The sequence below is a fragment of the Carassius auratus genome, chromosome 22 (assembly GCF_003368295.1).
Source record: "Carassius auratus strain Wakin chromosome 22, ASM336829v1, whole genome shotgun sequence".
Taxonomy (NCBI): Eukaryota; Metazoa; Chordata; class Actinopteri; order Cypriniformes; family Cyprinidae; genus Carassius; species Carassius auratus.
In genome coordinates, this window is record NC_039264.1 from 6,147,617 (window position 1) to 6,171,541 (window position 23,925).

Sequence of the window (23,925 nt, forward strand, 5' to 3'; positions counted from 1 at the left end):
AATATAAATCATATTACATAAAAGGTGTTAACATTTTAACAAAAGATATCAGTCTAAAAAAATGTGTCATTGACTTTCACTCCATAGTGCGCAACGGCTCTGGTGCGCACTACAGAGTGAACGAGCTGAAACGTCTTAACTGTTACGTCAGACTTCACTGGCAGTTTCTGATTCGTTTCTCCCACGTTGTCTCAAGCACAGACGCGCTGTGAATCGTCACATCCCTTTACCGACCGAGGCGGGCTCTCGGTAACCGAACCCTGTCGAACCCTGTCGAACCGGGGCTGTTTAGTGTTGTTTTGATCAGAGATGGCGTTCATGGAGCAGCAGCCGCAGCCGTTGTCCGGCAAGAAGCCGCCGCTGGACGACACCGTGCCGCTGATCGCCGTGATCGAGGCCAGCCAGAGTTTACAGTCACACACGGTAAACGGCACGACGGGAGCCGCGCGGACCGATCCGCCTCCTTTGAACCTTTGAGATTGATTACAAATACGCATTTAATTATCAGTAAATAAAGATTGAAAACGTTTTAAAGTCAAACCTCTGGTTGCATGTCGTATTTTTGACGATTAACCTTGTTGTTTCTCGATTATTTGTCGATTAAAATCAGATTAATCTCATTTGTTGTCAGTATAAGATGAGTTTAAGTTTAGATGTTTAATGTTAATGTCAGTAGCTAGTCAAAACTGGAACAAATCGTGTAAGTTCTCTAAAGTGTAAATAAATGTAAAATAATCCTTCGGAATGAAGAAGTTGCCAACTAACATTTTATTAGAAAAATATGCATTTTAAGATTTAGCAAACAAATGTCAAACGATCTGTTTAAATGTTGGCGTTACAGGCGGAATCGAAAATGTATCATTTGCATTTGTGCAGAAAGACATTTCCTCTTGCTGTGTAACCAAAGACACGAGAGATACGAGCGTTTCCTTTCACATTTATTCATCTGTTCATTTCTCGTATTCATTCATATGAAAGTACTCTCTAGTAAACTGCTCTCACTTCTCATGCTGTTAAAGGTTTTGTTTTCTTGTTTAAGTGTAGAGGAGATTCAGGGTAGATGACCAACTAGACCTTAATCATCAGTTACATTATTAACTATGTATATTTAAAGTTAGTTTGATTGGAAGCTGAAAGTCAATGTGTTGGTGTTTCTTAAATAATCAACCACAATAACTGATGGTATCTGAAGTAAGGTTGTGGGTGGAAACTAAGTGACTTTTGTTCTTGTTGTAGTCTATTGGAAACCTTCAGGTGACGTTTTGAAGGAGAGTCAAACATTAATGCGAATAAGAAGTGGCTGTAAGAGTCAAGGTCAGCATGAGGCTTTAGACTCTGTTACATTTGTCTTTTCACTTCCTGCTTTGGTCTTGCTTTACAATTCGGCTGTGAAAACCACAAATCTGTGACAACATGACTTTGGTCTCTTGAATGGCCAATATTGTGAAAAAGAAGAAGAAAACAAAGATGGCTTGTTAGGCCGGTTTCCACTAGTCAGGCGGAACTAGTTTGGTAATTTGGGGGTGAAGACCAGCTGAACCTGTTTTTTTTTTTTTTTTTCAGCAGGGTCTTTATTTTATTACTAGTTTTAATGTATATTTGCTCTGTTGGTTCAGTCATCGTTGTTTGTCTCTGTTAACAGGAGTACATCATTCGTGTACAGAGGGGCGTTTCCACAGACAACAGCTGGACTGTGAGTTAGATCTGTCTGTCCGATCTATTCACTGTCTATCTTTCTGTCTGTCTGTCATCTATCTGTCTGTCTGTCTGTCTGTCTGTCTGTCGGTCTGTCATCTATCTATCTGTCTGTCTGTTTGTCTGTCATCTGTCTGTCTGTCATCTATTTGTCTGTCTGTCATCTGTCTGTCTGTCTGTCGGTCTGTTATCTATCTGTCTGTCTGTCTGTCTGTCATCTATCTATCTTTCTGTCTGTCTATCTGTCTGTCTGTCATCTGTCTATATGTCTTTCTATCTATCTATCTATCTATCTATCTATCTATCTATCTATCTATCTATCTATCTATCTGTCTGTCTGTCTGTCTGTCTGTCTGTCTGTCTGCCTGTCATCTATCTATCTGTCTTTCTGTCTGTCATCTGTCTGTCTGTCATCTATCTATCTATCTGTCTGTCATCTATCTGTCTGTCTGTCTTTCATCTATCTATCTATCTATTTATCTTTCTGTCTGTCGTCTGTCTGTCATCTATCTGTCTGTCTGTCATCTATCTCTATCTATCTATCTATCTATATGTCTGTCATCTGTCTGTCTGTTGTCTGTCTGTCGTCTGTCTGTCATCTGTCTGTCTGTCTGTCATCTATCTGTCTGTCATCTATCTATCTGTCTGTCATCTATCTGTCTGTCTGTCGTCTGTCTGTCATATATCTGTCTGTCTGTCTGTCATATATCTGTCTGTCTGTCATCTATCTATCTGTCTGTCTGTCTGTCTGTCTGTCATCTATCTGTCTGTCTGTCATCTATCTATCTGTCTGTCTGTCAGTCTGTTATCTATCTGTCTGTCTGTCTGTCATCTATCTATCTTTCTGTCTGTCTATCTGTCTGTCTGTCATCTGTCTATATGTCTTTCTATCTATCTATCTATCTATCTATCTATCTGTCTGTCTGTCTGTCTGTCATCTATCTATCTGTCTTTCTGTCTGTCATCTGTCTGTCTGTCATCTATCTATCTATCTGTCTGTCATCTATCTGTCTGTCTGTCATCTATCTGTCTGTCTGTCTGTCTGTCTGTCTGTCTGTCGGTCTGTTATCTATCTGTCTGTCTGTCATCTATCTATCTTTCTGTCTGTCTATCTGTCTGTCTGTCATCTGTCTATATGTCTGTCTGTCTGTCATCTATCTATCTGTCTTTCTGTCTGTCATCTGTCTGTCTGTCATCTATCTATCTATCTGTCTGTCATCTATCTGTCTGTCTGTCTGTCATCTATCTATCTATTTATCTTTCTGTCTGTCGTCTGTCTGTCTTCTTTCTGTCTGTCTGTCATCTATCTCTATCTATCTATCTATATGTCTGTCTATCTGTCTGTCTATCTGTCTGTCTGTTGTCTGTCTGTCTGTCTGTCATCTGTCTGTCTGTCTGTCTGTCATCTATCTGTCTGTCATCTATCTGTCTGTCTGTCTGTCGTCTGTCTGTCATATATCTGTCTGTCTGTCTGTCTGTCATATATCTGTCTGTCTGTCATCTATCTATCTATCTATCTATCTATCTATCTATCTATCTGTCTGTCTGTCTGTCTGTCTGTCTGTCTGTCTGTCTGTCTGTCTGTCATCTATCTGTCTGTCTGTCATCTATCTGTCTGTCTGTCATCTATCTATCTGTCTGTCTGTCAGTCTGTTATCTATCTATCTGTCTGTCTGTCATCTATCTATCTTTCTGTCTGTCTATCTGTCTGTCTGTCATCTGGCTATATGTCTTTCTATCTATCTGTCTGTCTGTCTGTCTGTCTGTCTGTCTGTCTGTCTGTCTGTCATCTATCTATCTGTCTTTCTGTCTGTCATCTGTCTGTCTGTCATCTATCTATCTATCTATCTGTCTGTCTTCTATCTGTCTGTCTGTCATCTATCTCTGTCTATCTATATGTCTGTCATCTGTCTGTCTATCTGTCTGTCTGTCGTCTGTCTGTCTGTCATCTGTCTGTCTATCTGTCTGTCTGTCGTCTGTCTGTCTGTCATCTGTCTGTCTGTCTGTCATCTATCTGTCTGTCATCTATCTATCTGTCTGTCATCTGTCTGTCTGTCTGTCTGTCATCTGTCTGTCATATATCTGTCTGTCTGTCATATATCTGTCTGTCTGTCATCTATCTATCTATCTATCTATCTATCTATCTATCTATCTATCTATCTATCTATCTGTCATCTGTCTGTCTGTCATCTGTCTGTCTGTCGTCTGTCTGTCTGTCTGGCTGTCATCTGTCTGTCTGTCATCTATCTATCTATCTATCTATCTATCTATCTATCTATCTATCTATCTATCTATCTATCTATCTATCTTTCTGTCTATCTGTCATCTGTCTGTCTGTCATCTATCTATCCATCTGTCTGTCTGTCATCTATCTATCTATCTGTCTGTCTCTCAGAATTATTGATTTTTGTTCTGATTTTCACAGGTCATCCGCAGATACAGTGATTTTGACATGCTGAATAATAGTTTACTGGTAAGTGGACCATTAGAACAAGGCTGTGTTGGAAAAACATCAATTTCCGTGTAAGCATTTGACAGCTGCTGTTTCAAAATAAATTGAAAAGCATTGCTGGGATGTCTCAATGGCAATGATTCACTCAAAAACTCACAGTCATCAGAAAACTTTTAACATTAGCCTTACCATCAGTGAAAGAGTAACTATGAGTCAGTCTCTCTGTCTTCACAGATCTCCGGCCTCAACCTGCCACTTCCTCCAAAGAAGCTGTTAGGAAACATGGACCGAGAGTTTATAGCCGAGCGTCAGAAGGGTCTCCAGGCATATCTGAACTACATCACACGTCACCACATCCTCTCCAGCTGTGAGCTGGTCAAAAAGTTTCTCGACCCTAACAATTACTCAGTAAACTACACAGGTAATGCAACCAGTTCACGTTTTAACTAGAAAATGTGTTTTTGCATCAAAATTATTTTTTAAATCCTCCCCTTCCTTCTTTTTTCAGAAATAGCCTTACAGCAAGTGTCCATGTTCTTCAGATCCGATCCAAAATGGGAAGTTATTGAGCCATTAAAAGACATTGGTGAGTAAAGCAGTTTAGTTGCTTCCATCCAATTTCATTTCATATTATATTATACTTTTATAACATTTTTATGTTATTGATTTATTTATTTAAACTTTTTTTTATTTGGGACAGAATTTTTTTTTTTTATATTGACCGTGAATCACTACACTGTCAGCCTTGAGATACGTCACAACTAGGGGTGTAGATTAATGTAAACGTGGTGCGACGCGTATCCCCTAAACGAAACAATGATGAAATTAAGTGTAGGCAATCTTGGTGTGGGATGGGCACCAATGGTCAGAATATTATAGACAAAAGAACAATGATTGGCAGCATTTCAGAGTCAAGTATCATGTTTGCAATACAAAAGTGCCAATCCATAATCCGTCCTTTATGGGAAATGTGAATGTCTCAGTCTGAAAACTTTAGCAAGATGTAGCAGTATGTATAACATTTGTTTGAAACACATATATTTGGTACTTGCTACCTTATATCTTAACTCTTTCCTTTTATTCTTTTCATGGCTTTGAAAAACTTGTCGCGGAGGTTTCTCTGCGTCGCTTTTTACATATCTCCGGGTTGTCAACACCCAAGATTCCTTGCAATTTCTTTCTAGGAATGAAATGCTTTCTCTGATTTTTTTTGTATGTATGTCTGCGAGCGGTTGTACAAGTGCTGATATATTTGTGCCAGCTCAGCTATTCGACACTCTAGTGTATTCATGTTGCTAGTGACTATAGGATATGTTGTTCTCTTGCCTGACTTTCATTGAATGAGATACGAACCCGGGAATAAAAAAAATCACATGTCAAAGAAGGTGGAGTTTCAGAACACACCCACCGAATGAGTAGCCACCACTGACCAATGGATGCTCAAAGGTGTTTAGGAGCCAAAACTAATTTCCCCAGAAAGTTCGCTTTGGTCAGCTGTTTCGAACTGCCTGAAACAAACTCAAAACGAACTTCGTTTCGGCCTGATTTTATTCGAAATTATGTCTTATCAATTTGTTCTTCGATTTCATTTGAGAAAAATTCATTAATAAAAATGTAACATTTACCAAATATTGTAATTTTCTGACAAAATCAAAAATAGGAAATTATATTTCATTTTAACAAAATAAAGGCTATATGTAGGACTTTTTCTATTATAGTATTACTTTTTAAGAAAAATTAAGGGAATTTCCTGTAATCTGCCATTACCATAATCATCGTTATTATATTACATTATGCTTTATTTCAAAATTATTTGATTTAAAATGTACATTTGTAAAATATCGTTTTTTAAAACTGAAAAGTAACATTATTTTTGTACAGTATTATTGTAAAAAAATAATTAGATTTTTATGTTTCCAGTAATTAAATTTTAAAGTAGAAAATTAGCTTTTTTTTTTTTACCTCACAATGCAAAATTTTTAATATTTTATTATTCTAATGTTTTCATTTTCTAATATTGGTTTGAAATGGCACTTTCATAATTTATCCAATTCTAATTTCTGTCTTATCATAGGCTGGCGATTGAAAAAGAGGTACTTCCTAGTAAAAGACAAAGATCAACCCAAAGACAAACAAGTATTAAGTTGGGTAAGTTTCATTTTGACCCAAACAACACAGAACAAACATTTTCCTGGATTCTCCTGCTCTGTTGATCAAGTACTTTGACCCTCATCGTGTTTAATTCCTATTATTGTGTAACCCCGATGAAGTCGTTCCTGTTGATCGCATTCAATGCACTTTGTATGGCTGTACAAAGAACTTAACAAGATTACTAATCTCTCCTGACATTTTTGTTCATTTTCTTCTATAATTAGCTTTGCAGGACCCTTGTACCGACCATAATACATTTCTTTACCAATCATAGGTGGATTTGGGTCCAGATAAGTTCCTGTCCGACAAAGATCTCCAGTCTGCAATGAAGCTGCTTCCAACTCTGTCTGTAAGTCGTCAAAAGTTGATGAAAATCAGAGCGTTGTAATGTGGTTGCAAAAAGGTTTTATGGTGTTGATAGGAAGATTTTGCTGTTTTTTTAGGGTAAATGTACATCTCTTTAGATTGCAAATCCATTTGTTATAAATTAAAAAAGTACAAATATTATTGTAGTGTGTACATGCTACATTCGAATCCCAACTCGAGGACCTTTCCAGGTCCCGCCCCCATCTCTCTCCCACTTCGCTTCCTGTCAATTCTGATCATGTCATTATAAAAGCAAAAGAAATATACATATTATTGTAGTGTATTGATATTTTAGTAATCATTTGACAATACACATTTTAATGACAATTAGACACAGTTTCCCTGCTGTGCAAAACGAATGAGAGTATATCATTTCAATTTGACTGTGTAAAGCTGTTAATCAGAGGCGACGAGCTGTCGGGAATGAACTCCAAGAGCCTGTCTTTGTGTACAGACCTGAATGTTTGGATGTTTTGTGTGCGAACGCTGTCATGTGCTCTTGTTTTCCCTGCTTCCTCAACGTCAGCAGCCGTAGAGCGAGATTAAACGGATAACAAACACACAGTGGAAATCATGTGTAGACATCCAAATACGATCCACCCTGTTATTTATACACTATTACACACTGACAAGTTTTCTCTCCAAAATTGCTAGAAATAAATCAACTTACTTCAAATGAAACAACAAATATCACATTGAATTAAATAAAAAATACCAGTTCAGTCTTTCTTCTTCAAAATTCCTTAAGTAGATTTTTTTATTTTTTTATTTTACAGTTTACAAATAACAGAATGTACTTTTTATTAATATTTTTGTATTTGCTTTTGTTTGTATATGTTTGGTTCTCATTTAAATACGAAAATAGTGTCGTTTTTAACAATATTTTTAAATGAGCTTTTATTTCTTGTTTTCAGTTCTCATTTTAATTCAAATATACAGTGTAGTTTTTTTATTGTTCAATTCAAATTTGTTTTTAATATTTTATTTATTTATTTATTTTTCTCTTTTTGTTCTTTTAATACAAATACACAGTGTATTTTTTATTTGGCTTTAAGACATTATAAAAGTTGCAGTGCTTTTTCATAATTGTAATAGTATTAGAATTATTAAAATGGAATGGAATGTTTAAATAACTAATATTTTTACATTTAATGAAAACACACACACACACACATCCACCCATTTAATAATTTCTGTCAGTTTGGTGCTGAGGCGTAGTTTTTCATCAAACATTTCTGTATTATTTTATTTCAGCTTTATTTTGACAATAATTACGTTAAAAAAAAATGTAATTGTTTCCGATTGTTAATATTTCATGTAATATGGTGGAAAACTGTTACTTGAAGACAAATGATCAGTCAGATGGAGGATTTGTCTGACGTCTATATTCCAGATGAGCAGATTAAAGCAATCCAACCATGATGCATGTTAATCGGGAAAGCATGACAGTCGATTCTGACCACGAGGTTCATGGGAAAACATGACAGATATGTGAAGTCAACCGTATAGCAGTACCCTCATAACTCCATGTCCATGTCCTGAAAGTGTGTTTTTGGCAAGGACAGAAACACTGCAAGGTATTTGTATGTGTCTGACTGCAGCTGTCTTTGTGTTTTCCATAGCATTCAAACATCTCTCCCATCAGTTTCGCTACAACCAGTGAATCGTCTGCTCTGGTCATTCGAGTTTTCAGTGAGAAAGGCACGCTTAGAGATCACATCTGCAAGGTTCGCTTTCTTTAACTTGACTAATATTATAAATTAAAACATACTTGTATTTCTTGTAATTCTTGTCTTGAATTTTGCGGCTTCTTCAGGTGAAGCCCAGAGAGCCCTTTCTGAAGAAGTACTGCAATCCCAAAAAGATCCAGGGTTTGGAGCAGCAGCAGATCCGAACCTACGGAAGACAGATTCTGGAGGTCTGGTTAACACTTTTTGTTCATAATAACAAGTTTACAGGAATTTGTAGACTTTTTTTTTTTCCCGCCCTGTGTTTTTAAGGCAGCGCTGTAGGTATTTCTTAAACATCTGGTTTAAGCTTTGCTTTAAACCTCTTTCTGTGTTTTTTTTAAGCCTGAACGGCTTAACGTCCATCCACGGGATTCATGCTCAAGAGATTTTTAAAGAAAGGTTTAAGTTTGAACATCTCCCATTGCTGTCAGTTATTTGCATTCATTATCTGGCGATAACAGTGATGTCGTTTTAATATTTGCATACTCTCACATAGACATTGGTGTTTATTTGCATACAGAATTATATTTGATCTTTTCTTTTTGCATCTGTTTTACTCCTCCACATATGCTTTGTTCAAAAGTTTGGGGTCAGTACGATTTTTCTAGTTTTTGTGGAAAATAATACTTGCATTTAGCAAGAATGCATGATTTTGATCATAAAAGACAATAATGTTACAAAAAGTTATGTTTTAAATAAGTTCTGTTCTTTTGAACTTTCTATTCAGCAAAAAAAAAAAAAAAAAAACACAGTTTGCACAAAAATATGAAGCAACACCACTGTTTTCAACATTTATAATAGTAGAAATGTTTCTTGAGCAACAAATCAGCAGATTAGCATGATTCCTGAAGGATCATGTGACTGAAGACTGGAGAAATGATGCTAAAAATACAGCGCTGCGTCACATGAATAAATCACATTTTTAGATATATGATGACACAAAGTTATTTTAAATTATAATAATATTTCACAGTATTACTGTATTTTTGATCAAATACAATTCTTTTTATAAAAAATATATATTTTAGAAAATTTAGTTTACTCTTATTTCACCTCGTACTTTAAACAGCTCTTTTTCAGCTGTACTTCTTTCTGGAAATATAAATATGTAATTTCCTGTAATTATGTTTACATGTTATTTTCGGTTTTCTTCCAGGCACTAAAATTTCTCCATGACAAGGGTTTTCCGTATGGGCATCTTCATGCGTCTAACGTCCTGATCGAGGAGAGCACATGTAAATTGTTGGATTTAGAGAATTCTTTACTGGGACTTCCGTCATATTACCGACCCTATGTCACGCAGTTCAGGAAAATTAATGTGAGAGAACTTTATTTTTGGTTTTCTTTTAGTGGTAAATTATTTCAATATTAGTAATTCAAATATGTGATGTTTTTTGTTTTATCAGACAACAGAAAGCATAGACGTCTACTCGTTTGGGCATTTGCTTTATGAAATGACGTACGGCCGCCCGCCTGACGCTGTGCCTGTGGATCAGTATCCTACAGAGCCCTTCTCATCCGTAGGTCAGTATGTACAAAAAAAGAAAATGCATTCAAACATGCATAAATTGAGAGTAGCAGTCTCTTGTTGTAAGCTGGAAGCTTGATCAAATTAGTCAAAGTATTTTAGCTATGAGCTCGTGTCAGAGTTTACAGGCTTTTGTTAGCATGGATGCCATATGTATAATGGATTAAATAGTTAAAGTTCATTTAATAGTTGAATAGTTGAATTTGCACTTGTACAGAACATTGGCTGTTGTTCAGTTTTATACAATAGTTGAATCCATACAGCAGTGAGCTCAAAGTGTGTTGTGGGTCATATGTTTGTAGTTAATGGTTTTATGTAAATATGCAACCGTTTGTTTTCTGTTTTCCCACAGTGTCTGTACTTCAGTCCATCCTGTCCACGGAAGCTTGCAAAACGGGAATGCCAACCGTTTCTCAACTCCTACAAACACCGTGAGTTACGATATTCAGGCCTGTTTGTGCACACGAGTGACTCACTAAAATATCTTATTCCTTTTGGAACTAATTTTACAATTAGTTAAAATTTATTTTTTAAATATTATTGTTTTCACATATATTATATGTAGTCTTTTTTTTATTAGGTTTTTAATTATTATTAGGGGCCAAGCACCGAAGGTGCGTAGGCACCTATTGTAATCGTTGGTGTTATTATTATTCTTCTTCCGCCGCAAGTCTATGGCAGCCCATAGAACCGATTACGGGAAAGTTGTAAAATTTGGCACACTGATAGAGGACAGGCCCAACATTAACTATAGCAAATTTGAAGTCTCTAACTCCAACTCTCTAGCGCCACCACTTGTCCAAACTTTCATTGTTTCAATGTTAATAACTTTTGAACTGTAAGCCAGAAAATGGAAATTCTTTTTTCCTCTGAATCCTTGGCTCATGCCAAGTCGAACGAATCCCAAAATTTAAAAATCGCAAGGTTTAGTTTTTTCGCTATTTTCGATTGTTCGTAAAACCTACTTTTTCGAACTCGTCCTAGACGGTTAGTCCGATTTTCACGAAAATTGGCTCAGACCATCTTCAGACAATGCTGGCTAAAAGTTATGGAATTCAAGTTGATTCGTCTAACCGTTCTCGAATAACACGTTAACAAATTTGACAAAAAGCATGCAAATATGCATGTGAGGCTATATCTCGGCAACGGGTTGGTGTATTGAGACCAAACTTGGTGTCTGTTATAACAAGCATGACCTGAGACTACCTGCAGTGTTTCGACACAGCGCCACCTAGTGGTCAGGAGATATGAAAAATGCATATTTTGGCTTATAACTTCTGAATGGTTTGGCCAAAAATCACAAAATTGGTCTCTTTAGATTCGGTGGGTCATGTCGAGTCGAATGATATAAATTTTTTATGTGTCGGCCATTTTAGGCGTCAGCCATTTTGAATTATGTTTTAAAATGCTGTATTTTTTGAATGCAGCATCGAATCGTTACGACAATAATTACAAAAATATTCGGCTCCATGCCCTGAAGGTACTCAAAAAGTTTGGTGGCAGCGCCACCTTGTGGCCAATAGTTATAATGAAATATCACATAAATGCTAATAACTTTTGAATAAATTAGACTATTAAAATGAAAATGGTCTCACTATATTCTGTGGGTAATGCCGAGAGCATTGAAACCAATTATGTGAAAATTGGCCACACTTCCTGTCCGCCATTTTGCTTAATGTTGAAAACATACTTTTTCGAACTCCTACTAGACCGTTAGTCCGATTTTCACCAAATTTGACGTGGATCATCTTCAGACCATGCTGACAAAAAGTTATGGATTTCGTATCGATATACGAAACGGTTCTCATTTAGCGCATCAATGAGTTAGCTGGAAGGGTGCCAAAATGCATTTGAGGCTGTATCTCTGCAACGCTTTGACATATTTGCACCAAACTTTGTATGTGTCATCGTCACCTCACACTGACCATGTCACATAAATTTGGTAACAGCGCCACCTATTGGTCAAGAGTAATAAACCATTCATTAACCATGTATAATTACACTTTTAAAAATGCTAATAACTTTTTATTGCATTAGCCTATTTGAATGACAATGGGCTCAAAATATTCCCTGGCTTATGCCGATAACATAGATACCAAATATGCCAGAGTAAGCTGAACTTCCGGTCCACCATTTTGATTTATGTTGAAAATATACTTTTTTGAACTCCTCATCAACCGTATGTCCGATTTTCTCCAAATTCGAATCAGATGATCTTCAGACTATGCTGACACAAAGTGATGGATTTTGTGTTGATAGACGAAACATTTTTCGCATACCATAGCGACGAAGTTGAGGCACAATGAGAAAATGACACTTGAGGCTGTATCTCTGGAATGCTTTGGCATATTAACACCAAACTTTGTGTGTGTCATTGAAAAGTAACACAGAGTACACCAAATTGATTTTATAACAGTGCCACCTATTGGTCAAACTTGACAAGCCAAGTAATCATGCTACTAGAGGTGGTATTTATGATTTTTTTTAGCCATTTCAATTACAATAATCCAAAAATTGCTGTTATTGCTCATTAATGCATTTGGTGTGATGCTCCACGCCATACTTAGCTCCTACATTTGCCGTTGGAGTGCTTGGCCCCGTAATTGCTGCTTGCAGCTATATTATTTTATGTGTTTTTCTTTAATATAATAATTTTTTTTAGAAACAAAAATTACTTCAGAGACAAAAACAAATGGTAAAAGTGCCATGAGTTAATTCGTTTATTGTTTGATAATGAAAATAATGTCATATCACATTATTTACAAATATGCTAAATTTAATATCTCAGGGCTGCAAAAGATTAATCGCAATTACTCGCCATTCAAAATAAAAGTTTGTTAACATACTATGTGTGTGTGTGTGTGTGTATATATATATAGAAATACACATACATGTGTATATATTAAGGAAAATATGTTTAAGAGATTTAGAGATTTATATATAAAATATATATATATATATAAATTATATACAAGTATAAATATATATACATACTAATATTTTGAAACATATTTACATCATGTATATATATAATTTTCTTCATACATGTTAAAGTATTTTATTAAGGGATATATTTTAAATATATTTATTCAACTTTTATTTACATATTAAATTTATATCAAATTAAAAATGATTGAAAAATGAAATTAATGGTATAAGTGTCCTGAGTTATTGCATAATATCCTGAAAATACTTTCAGATTGCAGTGATGCAAAAAAGGGCTCCTTTTCAAAATACTATTATTTTGGGGATCGGGAAAGGTCCTCGAGCTGGGATTTGAACTCGGGACACCCTTAGCACAACGGCACTCTGTGTTGTTCTTGGACAGTTTTGAGAGATTCATCCTAAGAGTGTACAAAGCATAAGTCTTAAGTTCATGACTTAAGTTTATGTCACGTTATTGTGAATACAGAGCATGTGGTTTCCTCTTTACAGCAGTAATTGTGAATGTTGACATTGCTTAAAACTGAAGCATGAACCGATGCTGAGTTTAACTCTTGTTCTAACAGGTTATTCAGTGACGTGGTGCTGTTTAACTCAGAGAAACCCCAATTTAAGGTAAATGCACTCAAGTAAAAAAAAAAAACTAACCCAAACAGTTTTTGTTTTACTAAATAATTGGTTAAATCTTCCATCTTTCCAAAACTCCAGATCAGCTCCAAATTAAAGGAGGCTCTAAAATCGTCCAAGGAATGCTTGGAGAAGCGTCTAGTGGAGGAACAGAGGACGGTAAGCATTGCTTTATTCACTTTTGGTTTCTTGCACAACAAACATTTAGCTTGGCTTGCTTACGAAACATTGCACAACGGTGTCGCAAACACAAATTCCATCATTTCAGTCTAGAAAAGCTGACTTGATGAAACAGCTGAATAAAATGTAATACTTTGCAAAAGTTCATTTATTTCAGTAATTCAACTCAAATTGTGATCTTGTGTATTAAATAAATTCAGTGCACACAGACTGAAGTAGTTTAAGTCTTTGGTTCTTTTAATTGTGATGATTTAGGCTTACATTTAACAAAAACACACCAATTCACTCTCAACAAATTGGAATACTTCATAAGACCAATGAAAAAAAAACATTTTAAGTGAATTGTTGGCCTTCTGAAAGTATGTTTATTTGCTGTACATGTACTCAATACTTGGTAGGGGCTCGTTTTGCTTTAATTACTGCCTCAGTTCAGTGTGGCATGGAGGTGATCAGTTTGTGGCACTGCTGAGGTGGTCTGGAAGCCCAGGTTTCTTTGACAGTGTCCTTCATCTCATCTGCATTGTTTGGTCTCTTGTTTCTCATCTTCCTCTTGACAATAGCTCATAGAATCTCTGTTGGGTCCAGGTCTGGTGAGTTTGCTGGCCAGTCAAGCACACCAACACCATGGTCATTTAACCAACTTTTGGTGATTTTGGCAGTGTGGGCAGGTGACAAATCCTGCTGGAAAATGAAGTCCGCATCTTTAAATAGCTGGTCAGCAGAAGGAAGCATGAAGTGCTCCAAGATTTATTGATAAACAGGTGAAATGACTTTGGTTTCCAAAAAACACAATGGACAACACCAACAGATGACATTGCTCCCCAAATCATCACAGACTGTGGAAACTTAACACTGGACTTCAAGCAACTTGGGCTATGAGCTTCTCCACCCTTCCTCCAGACTCTAGGACCTTGGTTTCCAAATTAAATACAAAACATGCTCTCATTTGAAAAGAGGACTTTGGGTCACTGGGCATCAGTCCAGTTCTTCTTCTCCTTGGCACAGGTAAGACGCCTCTGATGTTGTCTGTGGTTCAGGAGTGGCTTAACAAGAGGAATACAACATCTGTATCCAAATTCCTTGACACGTCTGTGTGTGGTGTCTCTTGATGCCTTGACCCCAGCCTCAGTCCATTCCTTCTGAAGTTCACTCAAATTCTTGAATCGATTTCGCTTGACAGTTCCTAAAAGACAGCGGTTCTCTTGATTGGTTGTGCAACTTTTTCTTACACACTTTTTCCTTCCACTCAACTTTCTGTTTACATGCTTGGATACAGCACTCTGTGAACAGCCAGCTTCTTTGGCAGTGAATGTTTGGGGCTTACCCTCCTTGTGAAGGGTGTCAATGATTGTCTTCTGGACAACTGTCAGATCAGCAGTCTTCCCCATGATTGTGTAGCCTAATGAACCAAACTGAGAGACCATTTTGAAGGCTCAGGAAACCCTTTGCAGGTGTTTTGAGTTGAGTAGATGATTGTTATGTCACCATATTCTAATTTTGTTGAGATTTTTTTTTTTTTTATTGAATAAATTTTGAACAAACAGTTATTTAAATTGGTGGATATTTGTTAAATGTGAGCCAAATCATCAAATTTAAAAGAACCAAAGACTTAAAGTACTTCAGTCTGTGTGCATTGAAATTTTTTAATACACGAGTTTCACAATTTGAGTTGAATTACTGAAATAAATGAACTTTTTCACAACATTCTAATTAATTGAGAAGCACCTGTATATAACTGAAACCCGTGTTTGTTTTCAGATTCACCAGCACAAGAGGCTGACACGAGCGCAGTCGCACCACGGCTCAGAGGAAGAGAAGCGGAAAAGGAAGATCTTGGCCAGAAAGGTACATGGGTTTTAGGGCTTTCTGATAATTATGATTCACACTGAACAGTCACACTGTTTTATGCTTAACATAATGGTTGTTAAAGTCAAAACACCTGTCTTGGTTTCAGAAATCGAGACAGTCGACGTATGACAATGATGAGGAGCTTTCTGTCAAATACAATAACAACTCTGGTAGGTTTAATTTTATTATTAAACTTTCCTTTATTAAAGGAATAGTTCATCTACACCCTCAGGCTATCCAAGATGTAGATGAGTATGTTTCTTCATCAGATTTGGAGATATATAGCATTACTTGACCAATAGATTCATCCTCTGCAGTACAGCGTTAATTTCATCATTTTTGTCAATTTTCGTCATCAATTCTTTTGACTGACGATAATGAACTAAAACTCATTTTGAGTGACAAAAACTATTTTGAAATCTATTCACGTTTTCATTAAGAAATAAAAACGAGACAAAGATTTTAATTAAGAACGAATCTTCTGCGTGGTTAAAAGGTCAGATGTGTACATAACCGGCGGTACATAAGCTAAAACACACTTGCTGCACATCTCCTAAAACATTCAAAAATGTCGATATGTGGGACTAAGAGAAGAGCAGACATGGATAAATTTGACAATGCAAGAGAGAACTGAGTTTGGTCTGGTTTTCTGAGCGCAGACACTAAAGCATACACACACTGAAAGCATGTCTCAGTACGCGAGAACTCTTTTCCATTGCATGAATGGAAAAATACACACAAAATGATGTTGAATTGTCAGTTTTGGCGAGTATTCACATAAACACGGTCCATCATGTCTTAAGTGAATGTAACCAGTAGGGAGAACGTGTATCAGTATATTGCATCGATTGCATTCGGTTTTAAAGGGACAGCAGTCTAATTTAGTTGCTATTGAGTCATTTATGTTAATCAAGCTACAAAAAAAAGACAGAAAGTCACTCACTTCTCTTAGCTGAATCAGTCTGAATTAATCTAAATATATTTATAGAAATAAATATGTCTGCTTGAAAGAATGAAGAATATGGTAAACAAGTTGCTATTAAAAAATGCATAATTAGCCTACCGTAATTCCTCATAAAAACCCGGGCATTTTTTTTTTTTTACCTGAACTACAGAAGGTAACAGGCTTTTATTTGAAGCAGGCTTTTATTAGAGGCAGGCCTTTATTCCTAATTCCAATGTCGAAATAGCTTGCCGCTTTTTAACCTGAGTTTTCCTCTGCATACTTTTAAAACTCTTTGTTTAAATTTTAATTCAAATTTTCGTCTGGGTGCCATGCTCCTCAAGTTCGTTTTCAATAAAGTTGTTGAAAAGTCCGTCACTGGCACTAAATGAGACCCATGTTAAATCCAGTGTTGCTAACGCCGCCTTCACACTGGCAGTTGAAATACGCTCCGTAATATGCAATACTCCCCCAGTGGACGTCGTACTACACTGCTGAAAAGATTCGGAAGCGAGTAGAACAAAAATGGCGGAGAGATTAGAACGATTGATATTGTCTGTATCTGAATGTGCATGTCAGGTTAGCTAAATGTGATATAGTGGTATATATAGGGCTGCAACAGCCCTGCACTCGAGCGAGAGAGACCGAGTGTGTCCGAAAGCGGGGGGTACGATATTTATTTATTCATTTTAATTGTATTAACTGCCCTTATAATGTTAGAAAATCATGAAAATAAAAAAATGACATGACAACTTATCGTTATAAAATCATTATTTATTTTATTAAAAGTTATGAATTCAGGTTTGTTTATCAGTACCATAGCAACGCCTACTTCCGCTGGAATTGTCGGATAGGAACCGTCCGTAGGCTTTCGCAAGAGTTACATTTTTTGAACGCATCCGGATGACCAACGGACACGATTTTTTTCGCACCGCACTCGTTCGGACCCGGTTCGTAGCCATTCGCATGCGGTCTGCGAATCTCCATAGGAAATGAATGACTTCCGGCTGTTTCGTAGCCGTATCGGAGCTGATTTCAACTGCCAGTGTGAAGGCGGCGTAATGCCATCTATGGCACCTGTACAGTACGATGAACTTGACTGCACATTATATAAAAGGCACTATCAGAGGCCTGGCGTTTATTTGATTACCGGTTTTTATTTGCGCAATTACGGTATATAACCATTGGCATCTCATTGAAAAGAAGGCCATGTTCTTGTTCTTTACAAGAAGTGGTTTTATTTATTCTTAACATAAAGGCATGTTGTGTGTCACCGCAATTAAATCTTTGTCTATCATGACGAAACCTTAAAGGGGTCCTATTATGCTTTTTCACTTTTAGTCGGTGTGTAGTGTGTATGTTTGGGCATAAAAAGGAAAAAAAAAATCTACAAAGTTACAAATCTCAAAGTCCACTCCAAAGGGAGATTATAAAAAAAAATCCCTTCTCAAGAACTACAACGAATTACTCATTTAGACTACAGTGTTGTTTTCGGGGTTTTGTGATGTCACGAAGCGGCCCATTAGAATATCATTAAAATAATTCCCGCCTATGGAAATTCGAATGGTTTATTTTTTTTGTCTTCTAGCAGGTTCTGGGGCTAGTTCACCTCCAACCTGCCCGTCCTCACCCACTCCTTTACCTGGATCAGGTACGTCCCGTCTATAATGTCCCGTCCATCGTTAATCATTATATAAAATACATCAGAAGTGTTTGTTTTTCCTGGTTTTATCCAAACATTCCCTTTCCACAGCCAGTATGTCCATGTCAACAATCAGTTTAATCAGTATAATACTGTATTTGTTGCATGATGTGGTAGAATGTTTTCGATTGTAATTAACCAGCACATTAACATCTTTTTTTTTTTTTTATCCAATATAGACCTAATCTTTCTCATTTCCATAATCAATCATCAAATTCCTCATGAAATTGGTTGCAATCTCCATTTATCTTACCAGATCATAATCATCCGATGTGTCGCCTCATTCTGAAATGATCAGTAACTTGTCTGTGCCTCTCTCTCTCTCTCCTATATGCTGTCTTCAAAACTAGAGCATGCACCATTTTGAACGTGTGTGGGGTAAAGTAATTAAATAATAATAATCTGTTTCCATCGTAAAGTTGCAGCTCATCCTCCCTCAGTAGTACATTCGGATTCCCACAGCACAACTGTTGCTCATCAATATTAATGCAAATGCATGCAAATGAGTTCTGTCCAGACAGTTTCCAGCCTACTGAGAAGGGTTAATGCAACTTTAACAGTTCACAATCTGCAATTATCTATTAAGGCACAAAACTTGCTTCATTCTGGACTTTTTGAGGGCTTTTCTGAGGGTAAATTTAGTAAAAAAAAAAACAAACAAACAAAAAAACTGTTTTGTGGATTGTGATGGTTGTTTTTGTTCTTATATATGTAATATATTAGTAAATGATAATACTCGTTTTAAAGACACTATTATTACATGCTCTTTTGAATGAGGAATAGAAACAAAATAGTGGTCTTTAAGCAGTTAAGCTACAGGGAAGCATAACTAGTATGCTGACGATACTTGCATCTTGCTGATTGGTTCAGAAAGCATGAATTATTCTATCCATCACTTATGGTGCTTTCCACTGTGTGGTAAGACTGTTCGTCACGTCTCAGTATGGTACGGCGCGGCTCGACTCGGTTTGCGTTTCCACTGCAGTTTAGTACCACTTTAGAGTGGGCAGGATTATACACGTCATTATAGTTGCGCCACTTCTAGTGCTGCAACTTGTGAAAACCTTTTAATTCCACGTCGCCCCATCAAGCTCCCACTGGAACCGCTCCTCTGCTATCAACAAGAGGAATGCTGTACTTCCTCAACAGACCACGAAACAGCCATTTTTTGGTTGATAAAAAGGTGTGCTCATTCAAAACAGTTGCGTTTGATCCTTCGCTGGCTGTACTGATTTAAATCTACGACAGGTGACGCAGCTAGTGACGATACTCTCTGGCGAATCAGTGATCAACATAGTTTACGTGTCAAAAAAACATTTTGGTAATGGTATGGTTCACCTGGAACCCCAACCGAGGTGGTACTGAAAAAAGTACCAGGTACCAAGTACTGTACCTAGTCGAAAACACCCCAAAAGTGAACCGTACCATGCAGTAACATGCAATGGAAAAGCACCATTACTTCCAAGTAGGTGATTGTACTGTAAATGACAAATCAGCAGTAAGATATTTAAAGTCAACATGAAATGGTTGTGTTCTTATCAAAAACCCTTTTTAGACGAGTACGGAGCAGTCAGTGTTGCGAAGTCTACGGTTTTCGCGTAGTTTTAAGCGTTATATTTAGCCCCTAAAATGTGAATTTTAACAGGGGAATCCCTAGAAAAATTTGTATTTTACCCCACTCGAATGTGATTTTTAAATCTTTTGAAGCGTATCCCCATGAAAATGTGATTAGGCTAGTTTTGAGTAGCATTGGGTGGGTTTTGTTGTGAAAACCTGGCAACCCAAGAGCTCATGCTCGCGAAAAGACCGGTGTTACGGTTTAACTGGTGGTGACCGTATAACTGACTTCTTATTGCATCCAAATGCAATTTTGAACTACCACATTCCTATTCACGATCATTCTGGTAGCACATGAAGGTAGCATTGGAAACCGGCAGAGACAATGGTAGCTTTAGCAACGTTAGCCTTACAGTAAGCCAAGAAGATCTTTTGGAAAACAACATATGATGCGTGATGCTTACTTTGTCTGTAGTGTGATGTTTGCGCATGAAGCATTTGTATCGATCCCTCTTTCAGAAGCAATCTTTGCACAATTCTTTTTTATATTTTATTTCCTAGTATTTTTTATAATGCAGTATATTGTGCATTTATGATAAATTTAAATATAAAGATATTCAGTTAATTCATGTTGACTCTAAATGTTGCTGCTTGTGGTAAGTGTATCATTCTGAACAGCTGTTAATTTTACAGCAGCTAATTTTTCGAGTCTTGTTTACATACAGCACAGGATTCTAAGTAGTAACTGTATAATACCGTTCCGTTATATTCAATATAAATAAACAGTATGCGTTATATTTGACCGATTGTGATGGACTGTTTTCTCTGATTCCTGCAGGAGCATCTCCAGCACCTCCTCCTCCTCCACCCGCTGCTCCTCCTCCTCCACCACCTCCACCTCCTCCCAGGAACGAGCCCGTCCCTCCATCCCTCTCGCCTCCTGGGGGAACGGCGCAGGCAGGAGTGCCCTCCTCAGCTCCATACAGGGCTTCAATAAAGGCAAACTGAAAAAATCAGAGACTGTTGACTGCAGCTGCCCACGTTTGTGAAAAGAAAACAAAAAAACACTTGTCTTTTAGTGCAATTTGTCTACTCCAAGTCTTTTAGCAACTTGCGTCTACCAGTGAAAAGTGACTGTTTGTACTCGAACTGATTCAGTGTTTGTTTGTTTTATTCACAGCCGTGCATTTTTTGTTTTAAGTTGGACCAGCTGCTTTGACCAGCTGTCGTATTTAAACGATGGACTCACACATCATTCAGATGAAAAACATCTTCATTTTGAAGTCCTGACTTCTGAAGGCTAAGGCACAAGATGGTGGAGAATGCGGGCAGCACATTTACTTTGAATGGAAACATAACTGGATTTTATTGTTGGTTCATAAAACAACTGATATTTGATTCTGACATTTTAATTCGACTTTGGTTATGGTTTATTTCAGAGGGTTTGGGATGATGCTTTTTAAGAGTTTGCCACATTTACCATTGTGCCTACAAAAGCTGAGAGCGTTCTTGGTTCTCATCGTTCTTTTTTTTTTTTTCTGGTGAAATTTTGAGCTTCATAGTTCGTATTTTCTTTCAGAACAAAGTAATATTTGCATTCCTGTTCTGCAAGATCACAATCAATATGTTGCGCAAATAGCGAAATTTTTATGATGCGTTTATAATTTACGCCCCTTAATGACACAATGAACAATGGCTTTGAATTACCACTGAGATGACTGCATAATGAAAACTGTGATTTAACTTATGTCATCGAATCATATTATGGGCTGTTGCAGCCCGGTAGAAAATCTCAGCCAATCAGAGACGAGAATGTGTTTGGTAAATAGAAGTGATTTCTGGTTTTGCACACGTATAAAGATAAAGAAACTTCTATAATTCAAATTCATCGCTGGGTCCTGTTGAAAACCAGATTAATTTGTCATCTAGAATGATGTACAGAAATGCACAATAGTTCATGTTTTGCTCCTGTAACAGTAAACTCATTTGTATATACATTCATATAGACACTGAAAACATTACAGCTATATACCGTAATATGTATTCCCGGCTTTATCGTGGGGGAAGAGTTTAATAATGTTTTCACCTTTGCTGCAGCACTTTACCGCTGAATATTTCGAGTGGTCTGGAGAAGAATAAATCTTCTGAAGTTTACACAGAGATTACACGAGGACAGGAGAGGAATCAGTGTGTTCCCCTGATTTTTGCCTCTGTACAGTTGCCACAACCATTGTTCAAAGCACTGGAGTTGAACATCCTCAAAATGCTATAAAATTGTTTTTTCCTGTTCTGAAAAAACTATATTTTAAAAGAATGGTCTTGTACTTTTAGTTGTGAACGTTGAGGTAAAGACAATGGAACAGATCGTATGTGGTTTAATTCTTTCTTCAAACTAGCATAAATGAATAACTATTATGTATAGGTGTTGTGAATAAAATAAATGATATTAAATTGTATTTTGAACTAGATCTATCTTTCTATATTTTTTTATATTTATACAGGTGCTGGTCATATAATTAGAATACCATCAAAAAGTTTATTATAACTGACAACTAAGGAAAGTCCCAAATTCAGTATCTCAGAAAATTAGAATATTACTTAAGACCAATACAAAGAAAGGATTTTTTTTTAATCTTGGCCAACTGAAAAGTATGGACATAAAAAGTATGAGCATGTACATCACTCAATACTAAGTTGGGGCTCTTTTGCCTGAATTACTGCAGCAATGCGGCGTGGCACCTTCTCTAGGATGGTAGTCTGACCCATCTTTGTGAATCCTCTCACCTCCAGCTTTGCAGTTTTTTAGGCAGACTTCAGTAGGTGAAGGTGTTCTCCTTGCTTACATGCTGATTTGTGTGGGACACCTGAAAAGCATCTTAGTGGCCATCCAAAGACTGAATTCTGATCAGCTTAATGTTATCACCCATGGAGTAAGATATAAGTTAACATAAGAACAATAAAACAAAAAGAAACCTGATGAATTCATGTCAGCCAGTGCAAGTGGTACATCTGATGTTAAAAGTGGTCCCATGTAAGCATACATTTCGGTATGAATGACTCAAAAGAAATGCAGCAAGAGGTCAGTATAACTTGAGCATTAATTTAGAGGTATGCATCAATAAACAAGTCATCATGACAATAAGAATAATATTCAATCACAATTATGAAGGTATATACAATAATCACACTGTTAATTCAGGAATCTTCTATTGCAAGCCACTTAAGAGGATCTAAGGTTTTTAAGAAGTGACTTAGAACATGATTAAAACATTTTTCTACAATGAAATCCTAAATTCCTAGTAACGCGTGTGTGTGTGTGTGTGTGTGTGAATGGGTATCTGATATGCAGGCTAAGTCACAGTTGATTGTTTGGTTAAATTTAAAATGTATTAATTGATTGACAGAAATGAAGTGCAGGCACTTCACATTTAATCATTTTAAAGCTGCAGTAGGTAACTTTTGTAAAAAAAAATATTTTTTACATATTTGTTAAACCTGTCATTATGTCCTGACAGTAGAATATGAGACAGATAATCTGTGAAAAAAATCAAGCTCCTCTGGCTCCTCCCAGTGGTCCTATTTTTTTTAGCTTGTCCTGAATCACTAGGGTGCACCTATAATAAGTGTTTATATTCGGACTATTTTAGATTGCTTCGGGGATACCGCGGCGGAGTAACCCAGTACCTTTGTGATTCTTCATAGACATAAACAGAGAGAAGTAGTTCCGGCTACGATGTTCTTCCGCAAGACGCAAGCAGTTCTGTTTATTAACCGCTAGAGCGTCAAAAGTTCCCTACCGCAGCTTTAATTGTCATTAGTAATATGTTGGGAAACCAGGGGCCCTCTGGCTTGTCAACCACCCTAATAACAATCAGAAAGATTCAATATTTTAAATTGTAAAGGCTTGGCTGCCTCTGTGTTCAAAAATTTGCGCCATCGATCTGTGACTTGTGCAAATGTGTGTAACAGTGTTGTTCCATGAGTGTTTTAGACGGTTGCAGATAGTAGATATGTTGTATCTTTTGGAATGTAATTAATTCTATTGTCCTGTGTGTGTGAGGCTATGTGGTTCAGTCAGTGTGAAGATGGACAATAGATCTTTAGTGGAGCACCACGTTTGTAATCTAAGCCATCATTGTCTTCTCTTTGTAGTGTACATACTGGATAGTCTAGATCAGGTGATGCAATGGTGGAGGTGTGTGT

General features: G+C 36.8%; 1 pseudogene; it reads left to right on the plus strand.

Moving 5' to 3' along the window:
• The first annotated feature begins 114 nt into the window (after nucleotides 1-114).
• On the plus strand, nucleotides 115-22,178 carry LOC113039517 (PX domain-containing protein kinase-like protein; annotated as a pseudogene).
• The last annotated feature ends 1,747 nt before the right edge of the window (nucleotides 22,179-23,925 follow it).